The sequence below is a fragment of the Ailuropoda melanoleuca genome, chromosome 17, assembly GCF_002007445.2.
Source record: "Ailuropoda melanoleuca isolate Jingjing chromosome 17, ASM200744v2, whole genome shotgun sequence".
Taxonomy (NCBI): Eukaryota; Metazoa; Chordata; class Mammalia; order Carnivora; family Ursidae; genus Ailuropoda; species Ailuropoda melanoleuca.
Window position 1 is genome coordinate 9,917,452 of NC_048234.1, and position 7,982 is coordinate 9,925,433.

The 7,982-nt window shown below is 49.8% G+C and overlaps 1 long non-coding RNA gene and 1 other non-coding gene across 2 annotated transcripts; one reads left to right on the plus strand and one right to left on the minus strand.

Moving 5' to 3' along the window:
* Window positions 1-534: 534 nt before the first annotated feature.
* On the minus strand, window positions 535-2,019 carry LOC117797012. The gene is made up of 3 exons (XR_004621822.1): window positions 2,009-2,019; window positions 1,084-1,155; window positions 535-912 (listed from the first exon to the last, which is right to left on the minus strand). It is a non-coding gene; the product is annotated as an uncharacterized LOC117797012 (long non-coding RNA).
* Window positions 1,809-1,880, plus strand: TRNAW-CCA. Its single transcript has one exon. It is a non-coding gene; the product is annotated as a tRNA-Trp (tRNA).
* Window positions 2,020-7,982: the final 5,963 nt, after the last annotated feature.

The window sequence follows — 7,982 nt, forward strand, 5'->3', positions numbered from 1 at the left end:
AGCGTCTGCCTTTGGCTCAGGGCGTGATCCCAGCGTTCTGGGTTCGAGCCCCACGTCAGGCTCCTCTGCTGTGGGCCTGCTTCTTCCTCTCCCACTCCCCCTGCTTGTGCTCCCTCTCTCGCTGGCTCAGGGCGTGATCCCAGCGTTCTGGGTTCGAGCCCCACGTCAGGCTAAAAAAAAAATCACCATCAGTAATAGTTGCCATAGGGGTGCCTGGGTGGCACAGTGGTTAAGCGTCTGCCTTTGGCTCAGGGCATGATCCCTGTGTTCCAGGATCTAGCCCCCCATCAGGCTCCTCCGCTGTGAGCCTGCTTCTTCCTCTCCCTGCTTGTGTTCCCTCTCTCGTTGGCTGTCTCTATCTCTGTCGAATAAATAAACTCTTTTAAAAAAAAGTATAAAAGTAATAGTTGCCACAGGCACGATGGATGCTAAAATTAGTAGGTGCAAGTTTGAGGAGAAATACGGTATTTGCCTGGTTTCAAAGCATTTACCCCCAAATATTTATTAATTACAAAGCAGGAAACAGCATGACAATGGAGAAACAGCAGAAACCATGTTAACTAAGTGATCTAAGCTTACATCACCGGTCATAAGACGCGCCGCCAACACGAACCTCCAAGCGTAGGTACTGGGAAGGTCAGAACATCATTTCAGGGAGTTGGGGGGCGCTCTGAAGGCAAAAGGGAGGGATGGGGAACCCCATGAAAAGTGACTTTTACAAAAGGAAACTACAGGGTTATGGATGCACGTTTGAATGATAAAACTATAAAGAAAGGCAGTGGGGGGGGGGGCCTGGGTGGCTCAGTCCATTGAGCGATCCACTGTTGATCTCAGCTCAGGTGTTGATTGCAGAATCCCGAGTTCAAGACCCCGCGGGGCTACACGCTGGGCGAAGCCGACTTAAAAAAAAGGCTGGGGGGGTGGGGGAGAAGAAAAGCAGGGAAGTAATTACCCTAAAGGTGGGAGGGTGGCTGTGGACCTCCAGAGGCTTTTGGGGGTGAGTGGTGGGCAGGTTCTGTTTCTTGACCTGGCTGGCGGTGGCCAGGGTGTTTGCTCCCTTGGTGATGACTCATTAAGCAATACCTTTGTTTTGTGCAGTTTTCTGAAACTCTGCTGTTCTTCGCAGTCACGCGATCATTGGACACTTGTGAGTACCTGGGAAGAAGGAAATGTGGAAACACCAAAATGCAATCAAAGAACTCACTGGGAAAAAAAAAAAACTGATTTCAAGTTTTATTACACTCTTCTATAATACCCAATTTTCAAAAATGAGTTTTGGTTTTATAACTGGGGGTGGGGCGGGGAGGAGGGGCTCACGACCATTCTATTTTTATGCTAAGTTCCAAAGTCACTTGGATTTTTTTCCCTTTACTCCTGCCCGTGGGACGAGCGGGCTCCCAACCTTCGCTTCCTGGCGCTGAGTGGGTTGCGAGTTTCGCGGGCGCTACCTCCCAGCCGCCGGCCTCCCGGGAACCGGGTCCCCGCCGGGTCCCCAACGCTGGCGGCCCCCGGAGACAGCAGCCCGGGCGGCTCCGGGACCCCTGGGGCCGCCGCGCCCGGCCTGGAGCCCGACCGTCCCCTGCGGAAGCCGAGCGCCGCGTCCGGCAGGTGGTGGCGGCGGCGCCCGGGCACCGGCCCTGCGGCGGGGAGCCCCGGCCCTCGCTGGGTGCAGCCGGGCGCCCGCGCCTTGGCGCCGTCCGCCCTGCGGCTCACTCGGAAAGCGCAGGAGAGACGCGGGGACGCGACCGGGGAGGGGGGAGGTGTGGGACGGAAGAGACTTAAAGGATCAAAAGTCATTCCTAGCCGGTGACCTCGTGGCGCAATGGTAGCGCGTCTGACTCCAGATCAGAAGGTTGCGTGTTCAAGTCACGTCGGGGTCACAATCACCCATTTTCTCCCCCACGCAAGGAAATGGGAGGTTTCGGTCATTTGTCATTTCGTCCCTGCAAGGACGCCAAAGACCCTCCTGCCACTAGCTCCCTTTCAGCAAAGAAGCCAGAGAACTGACCTTCAGGGGACTTCCCCCACCCCGTCACAAAACTTGCGACCAGAAGAACAAGTTTTTAAAAAGACCAACCACGCAATAGAAAACAGAAAATGAAACGTAAATTGTGTTGAAACATGACAAGAAACAACTCTTATCGTTAAAGCAATGCAAATGACCGGGTCAGCGAGCTTTTCGCCTATGAGACTGGTTAGCCTATGATCCAGGAATGGAGGAAACTGAAATAGTTCTAGAAGAATATTTTTCACTCGGCCTCTTTAGAAAAGTCTTCTGGTGTATTTTTCAATCTTGCTTCTGCTCTTTTTGTTCTAGCCTTTTTCCGGGAATGCCATTTACCCTTCCATACGGTGGATAATCAGCACCCAGTGATGGATAATTGGGCTTCTCCGTACTCTGCATCTATCATCTCTCAAATTGTTTCCTGTGTTTTCCCATTTTCCGTGCATTTGAGGATATCTTTGTCCATCATCCGGGACTCCATTTTCTACAACTTCATCTGGGCTCTTTAAATAGAGGGCATTGTAGGGCGCCTGGGTGGCTCAGCCCGTTAAGCGTCTGCCTTTGGCTCGGGCCCTGATCTCAAGGTCGTGGGAACGAGCCCGCTATCCGGCTCCCTGCTGAGCAGGGAGTCAGCTTCTCCCTCCCCCTTTGCTGCTCCCCCCGACCCCCACCCCCGCTTGTGCTCTCTTGCTCTCACTCTCTCTCAAGTAAATAAATAAAACTCTTTAAATAGAGGGCATCATAATCCTGCCACTGTCATTTTGAGTTCCTGCCGTAGTCTCCTCTCTTTTAAATGAAGCCACTTGCTCCATAAAGCTTTTCACGCCTCTTTTCAAAGAGGCGGTATCTTGGACGATGCCTCGTATTATTTTTCTGAAAAAAAAAAAAAATCTGAACCCTTTGATCATTTTCAGGGGTATGTTTTTCTTCTGCAGGGAATGATTCTCTTTTCCTGGCTTTGCAGAATTTAAAACAAAACAAAATAAAAAACAAAGGAAACTTGCTTTTACCTCTTCCTTACCTGAAATTAGTCTCCGTGAGTCAGCTTGGTCCTGCTCTCGAGTCACCGGAGGGCAAATCCTTTCTCAGATCTTAGTACTAAGCACTAGAGATCCTACGTTTCAGTGTGAGTTTCAACTTGAATGTCTGAAATGGATCTTACCTCCTTGGCTGGGACAGAAAACACCTTTCTATTAATTTAAATCTCCTATTATTAATATTTTAATGTAATGCCAGACAAACACTTGGAAATCCCTTAGATTTTTCGACCTTTCAAGAATTTTACATTCGAAGAATCCATTATGTAGGTATTACAGCCTAAGAGTTAGTTCCGTGCAAACTTTATTAGTTTTAAATTTTCAATAGTGTCCCTCAAGTCTCTTACATGAATTAATAAACTTCTCTTTTCGTATATTTATAAACTAGATTTTAAAAGGGATACATGTGGGGCACCTGGGTGGCTCTGCTGGTTAAGTGTCTGCCTTTGGCTCAGGTCATGATCTCAGGGTCCTGGGATCAAGTCCCCCAGTGGGGCTCCCTGCTCAGAGGGGAGCCTGCTTCTCCCCCTTTCCTCTATCCCTCCCCCTGCTTGTGCTCACTCTCTTCCTGTCAAATAAATAAATAAAACCTTTAAAAAATAAATAAATAAATAAATAAATAAAAGGAAAGTAAACATTAAAGATGGCAGAGCCTTGCACACAATATTTGACACACTTTGTCGCCCATTGTCCCTCCCAGTGCGGGTGCTTCCTTAGCTCCAGCCAACCTGGGCCTCGGGACCCGCTTCTCTAGCCAAAGGGACGTTCTCAGGACAGAACCTGAGCCAACTGCTTCTTATCTCCAAGGAATTTGGATTGCAAACAAATGAAACCCACTGTTTGCTTTGGAGGGCATTCTAAGCCAGTACACGTGTGAGATGAAATGGTAAAGTGACTTTGTTTCTTATCATTCCTTAAAATATGTATTGTTTGCTAGTTCTGCTTCTCCTGGAGGAGGGAGCTAAAGGGGGTGGGGGAGGGGAGAGAGGGAGGGACAGTTGCCATGAATTTCCAGGTCACTGTGATTACAGTGATTACAGCATCCATCCTGTGTAATAGTCCTGTCTCTGAACATGATTTTGCAGGAGGGCTTTTCTTTCCTCCTGCTCCCGTGTTTGTGTCCCTCTGCCCACAGCTTGCTAACTGTGTCTCCGATCCCTTCAGAGTCGGAGCTGGGGAGTAGGAGAAACAAGGGTAGGGAAAGTCTCCATGCTAGGTAGTGTCATCAGCGGAGATCCAACTCTTGCAGACCCAAGGAATTGTGAGAGACCCCCTCCCACATTGCACTTAGCCCTGCTGAATATATTTTTATTTCAGCTGGTTGCGCTTTGCTGACTCAACATCTGACATCTAGGATTGTCCTCTAGGAGATCAGTCCACCTTCCAGGCAGCCCTGTGAATAGCTTCTTAAAGACCACATGCATGGTGTCTAGACCATGCGAAGAATTCCAGCATCCCTTGTCCCCCACCCCACCCCCAGTGGTCTGCAGATGCCTTCTTTCCACTTGACCATCTCTTGCCCTTAGGTTTCTTAAAGCAAAAATATGCATCAAGCCACTGAGCCTGCCGACTCCTGGAGACAAGTATCAAGCTGTCGGGGTAGCCTGTTAAAGCTTCTCTCACTAGGTCCGAACTCCGGGGCAGGCATCCTCCCACCCCTTCCCTTTGTGAAGCTCTCCCCAGAAGTTCAGAAGCCATGTTCTTCTCAGAATTCTCTGATACTGTCAGAATGCGTGAGGACCTTAATCAGCTAACAGTTTCTCAGCCACTACTTTATTATTTATTATTATTATTATTGCCAATTCTGTGGTGGCTTGCTTCACAACTCCCTTTAGCTATCTGTTATCTCTTGTTAGATCCTTAGCACAAAATTCCATTCCAGAAGCAGTGGAAAGGAAGGATTGAGGCAGAGGTGGGGACGACTGTCTTCTCTGCACAGCAGTGCGGTTCCCCCAAAGGGTCCAGGCCCGGCGAGTGACTCCAGGATGGTTCTAAGAGGGTCAGAACTTGTCCACCATCCAGCACAGCAGGAGGCCCTCCGCGACCCTCCACCTCACCTCCCAGACCCGAGCTCTGGTAGAGGAGGTGAGGACACCTCTTTTTTGCGTGCTTGGTGCTGAGGCATTGGGGTTCTCTCAGCCCTTGAAAGAAGTGTAGCCTCTGCTGGCCCAGCCTCCGTTCCCACCTGGCCGGCAATCCAGACCTGGGCCACACAGGCCCAATTACCTGCCGTGATCCTATGGGGCCTCAGCCCTTCTGACCACAGGGCCTTTGAACCAGAATCCCCCCCGGGAGGTCGATCTTACCTGGGGAGGCCCAGAGAGAGCCAATGGCTCAGTGAGAGACTCTCAGGGTGAGAAATGGAGGCAATCCCCAGTCCACTTTCCAGAACAGACCACGCTCGAAGGGTATCTTCACCAACCTCAGGCCTTTCTACCAGTTGCGAGAGAGGGCTGGGCCTGAGGGAGCTCCTCCCACTTTCTAGGGGCTCAACCCTTCCTAAAGGCCTCAAGAAAATTCCTAACTTCCTCGCAAGCACCTTCCAAGCAGTGAAGACACCTCCCCCTCTAGTCCGAGTAACTGCCAGCTGCGGGGACATTCCCACCGCCTACCCCCAAGTCCAGGTAGGGAGCTGCATTCAGGTGTCCTCAATGAAAGGCAGAGGAGCTCTGGGTCCAGACTCTGGTCCTTGAGGTGTCCATGGCAAGGCTGCCCTGGGAAGTTTTGCAGAATCTGGAGACAGTGATGTTGGAGGGCACGAAGAAGACCGGGACAGCTCCTAGAGAAAACGGCCAATTCAGAAAGGAAGGGCCTGTAGGAAGCCAGCATGGGCGCTGGTGGCCACTACCGAGCCCCCTCCCCCTCCCCCAGTAATCACCAGCTCCCCTCTCCATGGCTGCCCCTTGAACCACCACCCCCCCTCCGCCCCGTTGCGGTAGCCCAGGCACCTCGCACCCTCTTAGTTAGCACCAGCCAGCGATCAGTGTGGGACCAGGAGGGAGACGGGGGCGTGGTCGAGCAAAAAGGGTTTGCAGAGGGTGTCCCAGAGGAGACTGCATCTGGCTTTCAGGTGGCCAGGCCAAGGTCAACGTCCAGGCGGCGCCGGCAGCTCCAACCACCACCAGGTGGCGCTCCAGTCGGCGCTCCGACGGGTGCAAGCCGCGGCGCTCTGCGAGCCCCAGGATGAGATTTTGTAAGACGCGAGTATTGCGAAGCATGTTGCTGGACCCTCGCCGCCTGCACCCTTCTTTATCCACGAGACCAGCTAGTGCGGAAAGAGGCGCTTCAGGAGTCCTAAGTCGGGGAGGCTGATACCAGCCCTACACGGGCAAAGAGGCAATTCAAGCCTTCACCCTCATGTATGTGGATCATATTCAGGACACGGGCTTACTTACTCAAGCGGGCAAATCCTTTGTGGAGAAACACCTTGATATTCACCCATCGCCAGATGGTTATTTCGAAATGTATGATTTTGTTACACCTTAATATAGACGACGTTAGCAGTACACTTAAAGTTTTTAATTTAAAATTTTGTTTTTCTCGGCTCCATTGAGGTATCACTGATAAATCATTTAGCCATTTAGCCAAGTTTTTGACAGCAATTTTAGTTAAATGCTTGGCAATGGGATTCAGCAATTTCATGGCCAGGAATAAGCATAGCATTTAAATAAAATTAACATATACCGCCATACCTTGGAGATATTGTGGGTTCTGTTCCAGACCACAGCAATAAAGTGAGTCAAATGAATTTTTTTGGCTTCCCAGTGCATATAAAAGTTATGTTTATGGGGCGCCTGGGTGGCACAGCGGTTAGGCGTCTGCCTTCGGCTCAGGGTGTGATCCCGGCATTATGGGATCGAGCCCCACATCAGGCTCCTCTGCTATGAGCCTGCTTCTTCCTCTCCCACTCTCCCCCTGCTCGTGTTCCCTCTCTCGCTGGCTGTCTCTATCTCTGTCAAATAAATAAATAAAAATCTTAAAAAAAAAGTTATGTTTATGTTATACTATGGCCTATTAAGTGTGCAATAGCATTATGTCATAAAAAACAAGGTACATACCTTAATTTAAAAATGCTTTATTGCTAGAGAATGCTAAGCATCATCTAAGCTTCTAACTAAGTCATAACCACTGATTACAGATCACCGTAACCAACAGAATAATGAAAAAGTTTGAAATATTGCAAGAATTAGTGGAATGTGACACTGAGACCCGAAGTGAGCAAATGCTGTTGGAAAAAATGGCGTCGTTAGATTTGCTTGGACGCGGAGTTGCCACAAACCTTCAATTTGTAAAAAAACACAATATCCACAAAGTGCGATGCAATGAACCATGCCTGTATGGTATTTCCATCACTGTCTGGTTTCCTTTTCCTTGGCTTATAAGGGTTTAAAAATTTGCAATGGCATTTAATCAATCAACACCTTACTAAGTACTAAGGTTTGATTTTTTTACTTTTTAAAAGTATGTCTATTCCTGGGGCGCCTGGGTGGCACAGCGGTTAAGCGTCTGCCTTCGGCTCAGGGCGTGATCCCGGCGTTATGGGATCGAGCCCCACATCAGGCTCCTCTGCTATGAGCCTGCCTCTTCCTCTCCCACTCCCCCTGCTTGTGTTCCCTCTCTCGCTGGCTGTCTCTATCTCTGTCGAATAAATAAATAAAATCTTTAAAAAAAAAAAAAAAGTATGTCTATTCCTTTCAAGCTGGGCTTGCCTGGTGTAATCATCCCCTCTGCACCCCAGATTTCTCTTGGGGTATCTGGAGGCACCCTTCTGCAGCAATAGGGTGCCTCGGGTGGGCAAAACCATGTAACTCTGAGCTTCTACCTTGCATGCAGTGAGTTCACTGTGGTCCCGATGTTTCTAGATCCTGGTATGTTAACTACCACCCCTGAAACCTATCAGTGCCTGGGTCTGTAGATCAGAAACACCAGGCCAGGGGCTG